At 40.6% G+C, this 16,576-nt stretch overlaps 1 long non-coding RNA gene across 3 annotated transcripts in view; it reads right to left on the bottom strand.

Moving 5' to 3' along the window:
- Positions 1–134: 134 nt before the first annotated feature.
- Positions 135–16,576, bottom strand: part of LOC122179191 — a 61,964-nt gene continuing 45,522 nt past the window's right edge. For 2 of the 3 annotated variants that reach the window (XR_006178574.1, XR_006178575.1), the window contains exons 3-5: positions 9,695–9,772; positions 8,563–8,649; positions 135–2,383 (exon numbers count right to left, since the gene is read on the bottom strand). This is a non-coding gene — a long non-coding RNA (uncharacterized LOC122179191). The remainder of the gene's footprint in view (positions 2,384–8,562; positions 8,650–9,694; positions 9,773–16,576) is intronic. The other variant, XR_006178576.1, reaches the window with a different exon arrangement.

The raw sequence follows: 16,576 nt of genomic DNA, 5'->3' as shown, positions 1-16,576 counted from the left end.
CCTTCCTTTCCTTCCTTTCCTTCCTTTCTTCCTTCCAAGTTTACAGTTTTAGCACTGAACTTCTTTAGTTTAAAAGAATTCCCACTCTGGAACAATTTAATTTCAGCATTTTTATTCTGAAAACACATCATCTTTAGGCACGATTTTCAACACCCTTTAATTATTTTTAATTGAGAATGATTCAAAATTACTTTATTTCACTTGTTTGGCTCTAACAAGATGTTTTTAGCCCTCTTCCAAGCTATGTTTATTTTGAGATGAGAAAAGCAGTCTTGACTTTTTAAGGTGTTCATCGGGAGTTGCTTGTTGGTTCAATGAAAATACAGATTAGCATAATTTTAGTCAATTTGAAACAAATGTTAGTCCCAGAATTTGGGGATCGTGAACTGATTCTTTCTGTGACCTAAGCAGCACAATCTCCCTGTGTCTCTTTACCCTCCTGTCATTTTACCAAGAGTCCTTCTCCCCACTTTAGCCATTTCACCAGTGAAAATGCTCCTAGGTCTCGGTCCTCCCAGCTTTCTTGTGAAGCCTTCCTCCAGATAATTCAACTGAAGCAATCCAACAGTCTCTGCTAAGGTTCCAGGTTTCCTCTTCCAGAAAGCTGCCTTGCCAGCACCTCCCTTGCAAGAGGAAAGAAGGAGGCTGCTGCTATTGCACATCATGGCCATGTTACTGATGATGGGACCAGACCATGCTGGGTTTAATATTATTTTGGAAGGGTTTAAATGTTGAAATCTTGGCATAATTACTAAATTAGGATGGCTACATAACACACTGCAATAATATCAGCAGTCTTCTAAGATGCTGCCTGCACTCAGTATACTTCCTTTGCGTCCCCAGATAGCAACATATGTCAGTCTGGGAGAAGGCAAGTATTCATAGGCCAAGAAGACTAAGTCTGTGCTGTTAGCTAAGACTGGAAATTGCTCAAAGAAAGTCCCTTGTGATATTTTTTATGCCTTGAGTAAGCACTAGCTGAGGTTGACCATAGCTATGCAGTTTGCAAAGAACAACAACTCCTGGGCAAGTGACTTGACTCCTTAAAATCTTGCTGAAAAAGCCACACATTGAAACCTGGTCAGCTGCTGTGCCTTCCCACCTAGAAAATAAACGTGAGCAATCTCATATAATTACGATAATTAGCATCTGCAGTACGATGATGCTTTGAGGCAACCCATTTATGTGGCTTTTTATCATTGTTCTTTAATTAAAAAGATCTCCAGCTATTGAGATCAGCACAAGTGTGTCACACCCAAATGAGTGAGAAGCAACTTTATCCCAGATTCTAAAAATAAGAGTTATTTAGAATTTGGATACCCTGAAGGTGGCAGTGACAGCAGCTGAAATTTTGGTTCATAGTTGTATTTCTAAGTACTAGCCTATGCATGGCAGATAAGGAAAAGGAGCAAAGCCAATAAGTTTCCTAAAGCCATCAGCGGAGTTGCAATCCCCCGTGCTGGGTCTCAGTGTCCTGCCAGATCTAAAATACTGTGCACCTTTCCTGCTGTAGCAGGTGCAGGTGTAAAAGACTGTAAAACTATTTATTGTTTACTTTTTGCCTTAACCTATCTTTAAAAAAAAAAGAAAATATTTTATGGGAATTGCTATGCACTGTGTTCTCAAATATATGGATTTTATGGCAGTTTGTGAAGTACAATCATGGGACTGAAGCCCGCAACAAGTGTTTGAAGGTGCTTAACACTCATTCCATCTTTGTTCTGATTTAATTAGTAAACATCTTCAAAGGGAACTGGCTGACTGCTAAGGCAAAGGGCACAAGCACCGCAACAGGCAAATGTTTAAAGGAAGATATTTGAAACATACAAGAGCCTGGGGTTTGTCCATGCAGAAATGAGAACCAAAACCTTCCTGTGACTCACAACCTTAGTTAAAGACAAGGCAAATCTATGCATTATTCTGAAAGAAGCCTGCTATGGAAATAAGGCTTTCCTTTACAAAGAATTGTGTTTATATGCAGATTTGCACTGAAATGCACTTGGGATTTGCAACTGCATTAGCTACCGTCAATAGCGTTTTCCATGTAAACAGGCTTTTTGTCATCGGTTATCATAACAATCTATGAAATATTGACCCATTGGAAAACAGTGCCCTGGGGCTCATAATGAGCAGTGAGCTCTTCTCAGGCTTCTGCAGAATACTTATGTGCACATGAAGTCATTAGTCTAGGTGCAGAGAAAGTCATGATTATGTATTCCAAAAACCTCCTGAAAATGAAGAGTTTCTAAATGGACATTGATATCTGCCAATAGGAAGGAAGGTTAGGTTTTGATATGTAAACTAACTCTTCTTCTCAGCCCCAGACGACTTGAGCAGTCTGTTTTGCAGCGATGATGGCTTAGCCACAAATGTTCACCGAAATCTGGAAGTCAGAATCACAGAATCATTAAGGTTGGAAAAGACATCTAAGATCATCTAGTCTGTCAGTCACTTAAATATCTTCATAGATCCCGTTCTTGGCATCTGCAAGTGTACAACAACAGCATGGATCATCTGCTCAGGGCTGGAGCAGGCTGCTATGAGGCCAGACTAGAGAAGGTGAATCTGGGCTGGGAACCGAAGCAGCAGAAATGCTGTGGTGCCTATTCTCCTCCATCTGCTTGCGCTGGGTAGGGGCCATCTGACTTTTCCGTAAACCATCCCAGAGACATTCAGCAGGATCCTTTCAATCACAGCACCAAAAGAAGGCATTGCCTAAACAATCATTGCCAAACTGAGGTAAAAATCCTTTCCTGCAAATGTCGTAATTTGACAAAGCGAATCATGACAAAATACCAAAGTGGAAAGAAAAGGAAGTATTTTTATTATGTTGTCTGACTATCACAGTCAATTCAGTTTTTGATGACCACAAATTTTCCCTGGGCTTTTAAATTCTCTCAATGCAAACTGAATTCACTTTGCAATTCATACTCTGTAATCCTTCTTCTTTGCCACCTGTCAGTCACATCTGTTTAGAATGTGAGTGAGATCTTCTTGGCAAAGACAATATTACTACATAGAAGAGTACAGACCTGCCACAACAGAGTTACTGCCCCAGCTGGAATGCCTGTATACCCTCAAAATGAAGTTTTATAAATCAGTGGGTTTATAAACGCTGTAAAAAGAACATTTAACCAACCACAAAACATTTTAAGACTGTGAGACACTGATGACTCAAGAATTATTCACTGCTGATGAAGAACATTTCAGAAGACAAAATAATGGAGTAATAAAAATCCAAAGATTCTTTCCTTTAAAATTATTTCATGATCATATTAGCATGGAGCACATAAGTAGTATGGAATTTGAAAGTAGGCTTATGTCTGTAATGAAATACCATGAGTGAAAGTGAGTCAGGAATTTTTGTGTCTCAAATGAAAAGGCACAAACAGTTGTAGGGGATTTTTCAGTACCTCCTCCCCTGACACAGACCCATGGCAAAACAAAAAATTTTTAATATTAAAAATGTGAAAAAAAATGGGGATTTCTTTTTTCTTTTAGGCTTTGTACTTCTAACAGAACTTTCCCACGATTAAAGGAAAAAGCACAACTGTTAGAACTCTTTCCATAGGAGATACTTATCACTTCCCAGACTGCTCTCATCTATCTTCTTTCTCTTGATTCATGCTTTAGACAGAAGTTGACTAAACTCTGAATCCCAAAAATTTACTCAAGCATCATGACAAAAATGAAGATAATAAATAAAATAGTGTTTGAGGGACTGTATGTAACAAAATGAGACATATTATCTAAAATCTGTCTTTCTATTGTATTGCTTTATAGTTAAGCAGGCAACCTCATGACAGTAGGGTATTCACTAAAATAATCTTTTCCTCTCCATGAGTTAAAAAAAAAAAAAAAAAAAAAAAAAAAAGCACTTCTTGAACATATGAACCAGAAACCAATTCAACCTTTGCAGCCTTCTCTTTGCCATAAAAGGACTCCTCTCTCAGGAGCCACCAGAGTCCATTAGTTGGGAAAGCAGGCAGGTGTAAAAGAAGTTCATGTTTAACCTCACTGGGTTTGAAAGCCAGCGTTGAAGTTTATCAGCTCACAGGCCCGTGAAGGGAGGAAGAAAGGCAGAGAATGGGTTTTAGTCAAAGACTTACTCAGAGTTAACACAGGCCACTGGCGCTAATAAACAAACATTGCCAGACATCAAAAGGAAGTAAGTAAATCTGGGAAGGTTTAGTCCAAACAATGGCAGGACAAGCTATGCCTGTTGCAGGGTGGGCAATGGGACGGGTGACATTGAGATGTTAACCCTTGCTTGGGCCACAATGGCATCAAAAAGAGTGGGTCAAACCCAAATTTGTTCTAGGAAAGCAAGAAATTGTTCCCATCAATATTAATGGGAAAAAAAAATTGCAATTAAAATTCAAACTTCTCTGGTTCTTCATTCTGAATTCATTTGACTGTATAAATTCAGGAATCAGCCCAGTGCAACCAAGAAGTTGCTCCATGAGTAATTTGCCAAAGGATTTGCAAAGAGTGAACTCAACCTGATTTCTAGGGCTGAAATGTGGCAAGTTTCGCACAGAACCTGGATAAGAGTTGGGTGATGGCCTTATAGCACAACCTGTGGCTGGTCAGTGCACTAGACAACTGGCAGTGATTTCTGTATTTGAGACACAACCTCTACTGTCATCAGATAGCTTTACTGCAGTGCATGGAGCCTGAGGGTGGAAAAATCCTGGAAATACAGCAGTATTGCCTTGTGCAAACAGGTTTGTGAGGTCTTCAACAGCAATTTGAGAAGTTCACAGGCAAGCACGAGTGCCACATCTTCCTTCTTTAAGTCTCTCTGCCCTAAGTGGGATTGATTCAGCACAACAAATAATGTACCAATGTGCATAATTCAGCAGATGGGGCACCTAAGGCTTCCTGATCTGCGTATCCCCCTTTCTCTCCTTTTTCTTCTTTCAGTTTCTTTTCAATTCTCAGTTTTAGCACAGCACATTTTGAGTACAGCTCCAAATGTGTTTCCATGGAGGAATACTTATGGACAACAACTGTCCCAGAAAGGGTTTGAGAAAGCAGCAAGGAACTGAAAGAAAGCAAATCTTCTCAGGTGGTAGCACTCAAAATGTTTGGAGGGAGATAGTTCAGAGATGGTTTCTAACTGATCCATTAACTGCAGGATCTCCTGAACCACCAGAATTTGGGATGGGCTCTACCATCCTCAGCCAAGAATCTTATTTCAGGCTGGATGAGCAGGACAGCCACCTTCCATGGGATTCCCTAAGATTGACTGCCACTCTGCAAAGCCAGATCTCTTCCTGAACACTTTGAAAAGCTGGGAGCTGCTGCTTCTCACTGAGAAGGAGGTATCAGCTCTTCCTGGGGAGGAACCAGGAAGTACAAGGGTGAATAAATCATGTGGTGAGTATTGCTGCTCTTTGAAAAGGAGGACACCTCCATGGGCTCTGGGTGCAGGATCCTCATCTGACATAGATCTCTCATGGGCTTCTGCTGTGCATCTCCCCAAAGGCTTTTTGAATAATCTTATTCCAGAAAAAAATGGATCTGTATGATGATAACCTCTATGGTCACTTGTCTCTCATACCTGTATTTCAAGTAGATGAGTAAAGAACTGAACCAGGAGTGTTACACAGCTTATCTTTCTTTGCTTTGAAAGATAAAAGAGTAGGGAAAATCTAGAGCTCCTTTCCAGCAGCTGGAGGCCTTGGACACAAACCCTTCCTCCCAGAGGGTCTTCCTCTGGCTGGATGTAGAGACGGCGGCATCCTGCAGGCTGCCAGCAGCTTCATCCCTCACAAACAGCAAGTGTGTGAAAGGGAAAATGATGGAAAGAGTTTGGAGTGTCCAAGGAACACAGAAGTCCCAAGAAGGTCCTACAGCCAGGCAGAATCAAGTAGGTTGTGCTGATCACCATGTATCTGCAGAGTTCCTCTAACTTTGCCCCCTGTGCGTGAGCCGAAACAGCAGTGTGCTGCTTCAAAAATCAGTGATGTGTGAAAACAACAACAAAAAGTCCCATAGCAACTACAATCAAAATAGAGGTTTAAATAACATCATGCATAATACATCTCAAACTACCACCTCCAAGCAAGGGAGGGATGGCTGAAAAGGAGTGTAAAGGAGTGAGCCAAAAACAAAGCAAAGCTTTTTTTCCGAAAGCTGGCAAATCTGTAAAATTCTGCAATCTGCTGTAGTGCGGGTTGTGTGAAGCACAGCAAGCCACAAAGGCCCCAGTGCCTGAAGAATATTAACTTTCTTTTTTGTTGTTGCTCCTGATTAATCAAAGCTCAGCTTGACACCTCATGAACGCCCATCTGGTGCTGGGAGTGTAGATCTGGACCCTCTGAAACAAAACACGCACAGATCCTCATGCCAAGGCCCAGTGCTGTTCTGGCCCGGCTCTGTTCTTCATGCTCCCCTGCTTGCCGGCTGTCCCTTGGGCCACCATGCAGTGGTGCCCAGCCTATTGTCACCTCAGCATTCCCCAGGCTCCAGTGCCAAACTTCGTGTCACTTCAGCTTTTTCCCAATCTTGCCCTCTGTTATACAAGGGAATGTGCTGACAGGCTGATGGGCTGTGCGTTGATACTGTTTGCACTGGCATCGTGTACCTGCTATCCTTTTCAAGTGGTTCTCTGTGAAGTCAGCAGAGCTGTGTTTCTCCAAGAGGTCAAGAGAATTATCTGGAAGCACTGAGTGTGTCTACTCAGACTTCTGTCCTCCTTATTTCAAGATCATGTCAGGTACAGAGGCATCTAAAGCAGTCCCAAGCTTCAGATCCAAAGCGCAGAAGCATATATTTGACTTTGAGTGAAAGGATTCCTCTAGACTCCAGTTTTATTACCACTGCGCTTAAAGCTAAGCACTTGTCTTTTGTGGATCCTAACAGCATCAATAATTTACACTGTGAAAGCAGCTAGAGGCCCCATTTAAGCTGAGACTTTGTACAAACAAAATAATTGACAGTCTCTAAAAATCTTTCAGACTGGAATGTAAATCTGCAATTCCCTTTGTAGCTTGCTCTTCCCTGATTTATTTTTTGCTCATATTTAATCCAACTTAAACATTTCCATTCAGCTACATCAGCATGTTATTTTTATATTCAGTTCTTAATGACTAATGAGAAGACTTGACCCTTGTCTTTGCTGTTTGAAGAGGGCAGCAGCAGTGAGGCTCAAATGCTGAAAGATTTACTGTAGAGTGACCGGTTCTGCTGAGACACCAACTGAGATATGAGCCTTGGATTAAGATGCTTCTGAAATACTTGTGCAAGCTTTCAGCACCAGCATAGACTTCTTGTCAGATCAGCTGTTTGCCAGTCAACAGCAAAAATACTCCTTCCGAATTAACTCTCCCCCAAGGAGTTTGGGCTTAAACCATTCATGATGTTTTCTGACTGCATATGGCTACTGATGAATCAGTGTCAGTCCTCTTGTAATCTGGAGCAGATGCAAAAGCAAGATAATGAATGGAACCAAACTCGTTTTCTGATACTGCTTTGGTGTAGTTTAGCAGATGTCACCCAACACAGAGCTCCTGAAGACAGAGCACCTCTGATCATCAGGCGACTTGTTGCTGTCTGAGTGTTTTTGTTTGTAATTGTCATGAGCTGTCCTTGCTCACTTCTCTTCCCTTCTGTCCAGAATCTCTTCTTTGCAAAAACACTGATTCTCATTTTCCACATGCTGCTACGGTCTCCTCTCCTGGCTGTCACTTGTCCTCTCCCACAACATGAAGCCCCAACCTGAACTCTGTGGTCCAGTCACTGCTGAGGATAGCAGAAAATTGAGTGCCTGGGTACTTTTTATTTGGTTTTTGAAACACACTCTGCACTGCCAGCAGCCCAGTAGAGCTTCCTTTAGCACCGTGATGCCCCACTGACTCATAGTCAATTTAACATCCTCTAAAATCCCCCAATACAATTCCATGATAGGAAAATACTGGTTAGAAAACAGCTCATTTCCTCTTTTTTAAGGAGATTGATGGAACTATTTAAAGTCTTTTACAGTAGTAATTGTTTTTTTATAACACCCTTAGCATGCACAAAGTTGATTATGTTCAGTATTCTTACTAAATGCCTCTGTAGCTGTAACATAATAAGGACTAAAGGAGAGACAGAATAAAACAATAAACAAATATTTTGAAAATACTTCAGGTTTTTGGATTTTTTTTTGGAGGGCAATGACAGCAGCAGAAGTTGAGTTTGCAGCTTTCCCAGCTTTGCCTTTTCCAGTGTGGAATGCTCAGGATGTGCTCCAGAAGCCCCATCTGATTCTCAGATCAGAATCACCATTTATGCAAGACACATTTGGCACCAAGAGGTACAGTTTGAACAGAGAACAGTTGAAGTTCAAGCTGTCCCTAAGCAGCTGAGTCCATCCATCTGGAGCAATGAGAAGCAGTTACCACTTCTGCAAACCACCATGGCCAGGAGCTCCTCACAAACCCTCCTCCTTGCTAGCTGCTCCAGTGATGCTTTGCTCCAAAGTGGGGATCAGTGATACATAGGATCCATATACAAATCTTGACATGGAGGAAACACCTTGGTCTCCCACAAGCTTCCTGTGTGCTTCCTTCTTACCTATAAAACCAACATGCGTGCTCTGCCCTTCTAATCTTCCATGCCTTTGGGACTGACCAAGAGCAGCTGTTCTTCTAATTTAGACCACTGACCAACAGAATAAAAACAACAAAAACTTGTTATCCATAAAATACACCTTCTCAGTAATAAAGCTATCAATAAAAACAAAAATAAAATCCACTTTTGTTTTGGAGCGAGATTTGAAGCCTGTTTCCTTAGCTAGAGGTTTCAGGATTCACAAAGATTTTTTCCAGTACTCCTTCGAACTTTTGGCCCGTGTAGCCTACTGGGGATGTATTTAATGGTGAGGCTTGGCTAGTCTATAGTTTTTTTTTATTGCAGCAAGAATCACTAAAATAGGAGTATAGCAAGTCAGTCCACTGTCATTTTGAAATCTGACTGTGGGACAAAGGGAGCACACTTCATAAAAAAGACTAAATCTATCCTCTATGCTTTTCTATTAAAATGTATTTGACAGAAAAGACTAAAAATCACATTATATCCCAAAGAAATTTTTTCCTTTTTTATTTCTTTCTTCTGAGAGAAGCAACCCTCTGACAGATCTGTTTCAAGCAGAGCATCCAGATGAACTTATTTGATTGCTAGCTTTCTGAAATCAGCTTTCTAGGAATAAGTTAAATAAGTGCCTTCTAGGTGTGTAAGGAAGGTGTGTAAGCTAAGGGGACAATGCAAAGCTTGCTGACAGCATTAGAAAAGCTCTTCTCATCTGAACAGATCTTGGATTAGACCCAAAGCCAGCTGGCCTGAAAGAAAAGGAGGGCAGAATTAGAGTATTCCCCAAGTGTTAAGAGACATAAGCAAGGCTGCATGTAATGGAAATAAGGAAAGATTTCCTGATAAAGATAGTACAGCAGAAATTCCTTTCAGGTTTTTCTTTGTTCCTATAATTTTGGATATGACAGTTTCTGACAGATTAGGCAGGCATCCACTTTCCTTCCAGGAGAAGATGTGGTGAGCAGAAGCAAAGGCTGAATACACCACGCAGCATAGCAACCCCACTGTTTGAAGTAATAGCCTTAAGCAAGGAGACCTGCCAGATGGTATGAACAAGAGGTAGGCACACAGGCAGCACACTGCAAGACACACAATTGTATTTGAAATACATAGTTACCTGCAGTACCAAACAGGAGGCACATGGAAATTTCTCTTGTCCAAATGCTGAGCAAAGGACATTGAAGTACACCAGGCCCTGGGAGAGATAATTCAGTTGACAATACATTCCCTATTGGTACTATTGGTTCAGAAGCAGTAACCCCCCCCTGCAATCCACAGATGACCTCACTGGTGGTGCTTTACATCCAACCTGTACCAACCCGTAAAAAACCCCGTAGCCCTTTCGTAAGCCTGAACATAGACAAAATCCCAGTTTTGATAAATACACGTTGCCTACCAACTTCTTCCTCATTGTTATCCCCTGTAAAAACAGTACAGACCTCATCCTTTGGTGGTGGTTGCATTTGTGTGCAAACCAGGCATGAATCAATTACTGTTTATAAAATGCTTCTGGCTCCTAAAAGACTAGAAGTACCTCTATAAACATACCACACTATCATAAGCTTTCCGTTGGGCTCCGATGATTGATGAACTTTCAGGCCAGAAATGCCATTTTGATCAACTAAGTCAACCCTGGGCACAACAGAGGCCAGAGAATTTCCTGTAGCAGTTCTCATAATCAGATTAAAACATATGGTTTTAGCTTGTGGCAAAAGAGGTAGAAAACAAACAGGAATGTTTCTGTTTTTCCCAGAGAAAGAATAGTGAATCTGCAAAAAGTGTTTTAGCATCAGTGATTTTCATGCTGAAAAACATTTTAAGTGTTTCACATTAAGCTTTCATTTAGGGAACATCGGTTTGCACTGTACATTGTAACTTTTTCTACTTAGGGCAGACAGTTTTTATCTTTTTTCCCTTGCACAAGAACCACAAAATATCTTTTCCCAGAATGGTTTGATTGAGTATAACTATAAATTAAAGATGAACTATCTCTATACTGAAGCTCTGTTCAAGACTCACATCAAAATATGTCTATGTCCCATACTTTCCTCATGCTAAGAAAAACTGACACTTGGAGTGGCTGTGTGTTCTGTATTTCAATGCAAAGGCAGGCTTTAGCTGTGGTTTGTGAAAAGTGGGATTCACTAATCAGACAAAGGGAAGGATTGGTCTCATTAACATCCTGTTGAGGAGGAACTGCCCAGCTAGAAGGAATACATTGCAACTTATTTATCTAAAAAACAATGGAGAACACGGAGTACCCAAAATAATAAGACACGTCCTTCATGCATGAGTTTAACCTGGAAAACTGAAGCAGGGTAGGTAGGAAGAATGAAAAATAGAAGTGCTAGACAAAACTTTAGTCGTGTTTTCTGATAATGGCATCTGCTCACCTCTTGACACAATAGTAAGGGTGTCTCAATCATATCAATGTTTTTCACAAGTCCTCTATGTCTATATAGCAAAAGCAATAGGAAAAAGTGCAGAAAAAAAAAAAAAGTAATGTACATAGCATAACAGGGATAAAATTTAGCTCTCCTAAAATCAATTGCAATTTTGCTGCTGGTTTCAGCATAGATTTCTCATATACCTAACAGAGAAGATCACTGGTTTTTACATCAGAACAATTTCAGATTTCATACAAGAAGACTCTCTTTGCAAAAGCAGCTTTCACTTACTTTTCTAAATTCCTAATTCCTTAAAATCCTTGAGAGAAAGATTATTCATAACTTTACTTTAAGTAAGTGCTTATCTTGTCCAACTGCGGCACAAGATTACAGTCTTTTGGGAAAAGACACATGTGGAAAGGAAGGAATGTGTTCTCACCAGGAAGATGACAGGTCTGAGTTCTCCCTAACCCTTGCTCTTGAAAATACGCTTCTTTGAATGACTAAAGAAAACATTTTTAGTTTTCTCTCATTTCAGGGAAAAGTAGTGTTCGTGAATCCTAGATAATGGCAGGAAATGTCTCCATGTTCTCTGCTCAGTGTTACATTTTTATTAGCCATGACACCCACAAGTCTTGGCAGGAGTCCTCATGCTCTGCGATTCCCAAAGGCTTGGCAAATTCTTTGAAACCAGAGGCCAACTGGGTGTGACCAGATGCCACAGTAAGATGCAGAGTGGCCTTTTTCAGTCTTGCCAACCCCAATGATTCTGAAGGAGCTATCACTGGTGGATCAGTTGCTAAGGTCACCTCCCTTTCCATTGAGGCTTGAAAGACTTGAAACCTGTCTTTTCTCTGCTTATCTCCTTTCTTCAAAAGGAAAAAGAACAACCATCCACAAACACATTCTTCTTATTGAAAACACCTTGCTGCATAAGACAGCACATACTCTACCTTTCAAGCAAAGGTGATGTAGAAAAGGTCAGTCAACACCTGAAAGAACTGTTACGTTTTTTTTGGTATTTCCAGTTTTAGACAGCCTCAGCCAGTTCTCTGGACAAAGCACATTTTTAAGAAATTGGTCCAGACAGTCCTTTACAGATGAGTCACAGCAACCGAATATCAGAACGGAACAACGGAACTGCTGTCCTATCAGGGCCCAGTCAAAAAACAGTTGTTTTCATAAGTCTTTCTTTTACCTGATTCTTATCCTTACTGAGTCCAGTGGGGATGGGAGAACTAGTTTTATACCAGCTCTAAAACCTAAAGATCTAAAATCTAGATTTGTAGCAGATATATGTTACAGAAAAGTACATAGCAAATGGAATTGCTTGCAAATAACTAAAAACTTGTCAAAAGTGTCAAAAAAGCTGGTAAGCAGGACATGGCATAATTACAGGTTTCTTCCTATCCAATAAAATGCTTTTATGTGCATCAATCCTCTTTCAACATAAAATTCCATCACTTGTTTATTAGCATAAATGACAAGCGGGTCCATTCCAGGCACTGCTGCTGCCCCTAGCAGTCACCTCACTCCTGAAGTACACAGTCAAAATGAGGGCAGACTTGCCCTCAGCTGTCTTTACTTAAGGCTTACACAGGCCTTTCATAAAGAGCAAAAGCCACTGTCTTCGAGGAACACAGGAGACTCCTGTAACTATAGGACAAAACTTTCTTTCAGCCAAGATAGGTAACATCCCATCTTTTTATCACTCTCACCTCTACACTGATCTGTGCTGGGTTAGGTTATGTGTCCAACCAAGACAAATCTGTGTCATGCCATGGCAGGGGTGTTTGGCCTAATTTCTAAATGGGACATGTTTTTAAGTGCCTGATTTGAGATCTATTAAATTGAATAGATTTTCAGAAGTCTTAAACATCTGCCCATAGAGAAAGAAAAAAGAGGGCTGTAGGGAAAGAGGGAACACTTTTTTTTAGTTTGAATAACAAAAAAATCACTAATGTCTACTTTAAATTGTCGAGATAAGGAGTCCTTATGTAAGACACGCAACACTCAAGAGATATAAGAGAGACAGTACAGTATTACAGATCAACTATCTAGCACAGAGAAATCAAATGATTTTTTTAAAAACTTCTGTGGAGATGGGGGAAGAGACAGAAGTTAGATATTTCAAGTGGTGACCACACATCCTTTCCTGAAAGCTGACAGCTATCTCCCCATACATTTTTTAAAAACCATTATGGAAGTTGTCAAGTTCTATGACATGCTGATCAAGGTTTGCCATTCAAGCAAGGGGCTTTACTTAACCTCAGACCTGCTTTAGAGGTTGTGCACACATCCAAGCAAAAACACACATGCAAGTCAACAGATCCATACTGTCATGGAGACAAATGATATTCTTTCAGGGTTTCAGGCTGAGAGAAGGGGCCAAAAGCCTTTGGCAGTACTCAGACCTCCCAGACTGCGAAGACAGGCTTCCAGGCTGTTCTGTGGCTGCATGCTTTTCACTGATTTTCAGGCCACAGGAACATGACAAGAGGTTTATAACCTCCTCCATCTTTTCTACCTTTTTAGTGTGAGAGTCAAAAGACAAGATGTGGGAGGTGACAGGGCAAGGAGATGGGGAATTTTTCCCTCACCCCCATAGTTGATCCTTCTTGAATACTTCAGAGCTGCCAGTGTATTTCTCTGGATCTTCTTTCGGCTTAAATATGTTGCTAACCACTGGACAGATCCACTGGCTTGAGCGGTTCAGCTACATTTAGATGCCTGAGTCAAGTCTCATGTCCCCTCCTTCAGGACTATTTTTGTTAAAAAGCGTAAGATGCAAAAGACTAGATGGATATAAAACAATGTGGAGAACTTTCAGGACCAAACAGTACCTTAATCCCTCTGAGATACGAAATCTCTGCTGCCTTTAGACCTTGTCACATACTTACTCTTGACAATGTGACCTATGTATATCGGACCCCAAACAACAGGTCATACAGATGCACCAGCATATACAAAGAGGACTGAGGCCCACCATCTATTTTTCAAGTGAGACACATTTATAGTCTGACCAACCAGGGTACCTTCTATGGTGAGACAACTGTAAGTTAAAATAAGTAATTGCTCCCATTTGTCTGACACTTGTGAGATTGTGTTTGGAGCAGTGTGTCCAGTCTTGGCTTCCTCAATACAAGCAGTACATTGATGTACTAGACCAAAATGCATTTTATCTGTAATTCAGCTGTGCTGGCTTTCAAGACTAATGGTTTGTAAAGAATCTGGTTTGCAGTATTGATTAAGATCTCGATACAGTTTTTTTCCCCAGGAACATCAAGTGAGGCTACTTATTCAGTTGTATAAATTCCTTTTGGGATTTTAAGGGCAGAAAAATGAGTCATTTTTTCAACAGAAACTGCAGGTATGACCAATCTGAGAACAGCAGATGCATTTTACAATGAAATTATGAGTAATAAAATGTAGACACTATTTATCTGCATATGAAGCTTACACATAATTACATTGAGAGTAAACCTCTGTACATGGAATTGTATATCACTCCTTCGGATTATATCAATGCTTTTGAGCTGTCTTACCTCCTGTTTCTGCTTTACTCGCAAGAGAAGATACCAACTGCTTTTTAAATGTATCAGCACCAATCCATGAATCATCTTGGTTTCTCTGCTAACTGGAGAAAAACTTCTCACCAGACATTTCACATTATTTTATGTCTGCTATCTGAAAATGAGTGTTTCCTCCCTTCCTGTATTGCAGTATGGGAGTAATAGTAGATATACAACAAGTACAAGTTTTCAAGACTACATGAAAAGCAGTACATGAAAATCCAACAGAAATACATATTTCAAAAATGCAGCTAGAATTGCAGAAATAACGAATGTTGTACTTCATTACTGAGACTCCTGTATCCCTCAAGCCTTCATCTTGTCCATACAAGAAAATAAAACAAGTCAAGGACTGTGCTTTGGCACAGGAGCCAGCTGCCCAGCAGCTCGTATCCAGACAGCTAAGCCCTTTCACCTCCCCAGAACAAGATGCCTGTGGCCAAATTACCTACTGGTGATGGCCGCTGGCCAGCCAAGTCCCCAGACAGTGCCCAGGCGCTGTCTGGAGAAGCACTAGCTGGTGTGGGCTGGAGCTGTGCTAACAGCTTTACAGTATGGACAGGTATAAACCAGTGCTCAGGGCTATGCCTTGTCCCTGTTTAACCTGTTAGGATAGATGTAGCTATAACATCCTAAGGCTCTTGTATTTGCCGGCATTTCCTCTCTCTGTCATCACAGAATAATGGCCTATGTTAAACCAAAGCTCAACTGTAGTTGAATAATCATGTCAGCAAGGGCATAAGATACAGAACAGAAATTCTTAGAATTTATCACCTATGAGAACTGACTACTTAAGGCGTCTTTAAGGGGCTAAGACAACTGTTGTTTTTCTGGAAGCCTACAGGTAGTCACATGAGGAGGAACTGGGGGTAAAACCCAAAGTATCTGTCAAGTTCTGGAAGCACAGTATTAACAAGAAGAGACAGATCAAACACAGCATGCCTGCCACTTACAGCCTGACTTCTAAAATGGCAAAAGACATAGCTCTTATTTTCAGGTCATGTTTCCGCATCCTTCTACAGTATCTTTGCACAACTTGATGGAGACACATCCCTGAGGGGCCACCATGTACGCACTGGCTATGCCTGTCATTTATCATCACTCTGGAAGTGTTCATGAATTACTCTCCACATATACTATTTATTTAGAGATAATTTGAGTTGCTGCATGTGTGAACAGGGCCTTTCATTGAAAATCTGTAAGCAGCCAGACTGAAGGAGGGCTTGTGGGGAACTGTGATAAAGTGTTGCAAGCAAATGACACCCCAAACAGTTCTACCTCTGCAATGCCAGCATGCTGCCCGCAAATGAGGGAAACATCACAGCAAACAGCTGTCACTTTTTTGCTAAGCCAAAAACAGAAGTTTACATATTTATTTAAAGTCAGCTGGCTGTTGAAGTATACACATGTAACACTAACCATAGATGCAGCAATGGTATGTTTCAATGGTATCTTGTTTTCCATTAACCTTCCCAGTGAGACCAGAAATGGGTAATTCCAGTGGAGAAGAAAAAAAGAGAAAGGAGAAATGACAGTAAAATAGATAAGTCCACTTTCTATCTCCATATCTTGAAATAACTTGGGGTTTATGTTAACAGAGCCTATGTGGATGACAGGTTTCCACTTTCCTAGAAGGTGGAAGGTTTGAGGATACGCTTCATTAGTCAAGATTTAAAAAACCTAACACAACTTCCCACTCTGTGAGTATTAATAAAACTGCTGAGCAATGTCATGTCAATCACCTTACAACTACAATTCTAATTGCAATTACAATTACTTCTTACAGTTTGAATAAATAGTTCTGCACTGGCAAATCACTTGTCTAGGAGAGTAATACCATTCAAGGTCTCAAATGAACCTCCTGCTCTTTTCAGAAGATGTATTACAACAGTTGATATTTAAAAGCTCTAGTAACCTGTTGAGCTGGAGCAGAAAAAAAACACCTTTCCATAATGGGGAACACAGACTTCCTAATTTTAGCCAATCTGATGGTTACAAAAATATTTTCTAAGAGCATGTTCTGATGCAGTTACTACAGTA

The sequence above is a fragment of the Lagopus leucura genome, unplaced genomic scaffold, assembly GCF_019238085.1.
Source record: "Lagopus leucura isolate 7727_CA_CO unplaced genomic scaffold, USGS_WTPT01 Super-Scaffold_100002, whole genome shotgun sequence".
In the NCBI taxonomy this organism is placed as follows: domain Eukaryota; kingdom Metazoa; phylum Chordata; class Aves; order Galliformes; family Phasianidae; genus Lagopus; species Lagopus leucura.
Note: the sequence above shows the minus strand (reverse complement) of the source record. Positions and strands in the feature narration are given on the sequence as shown.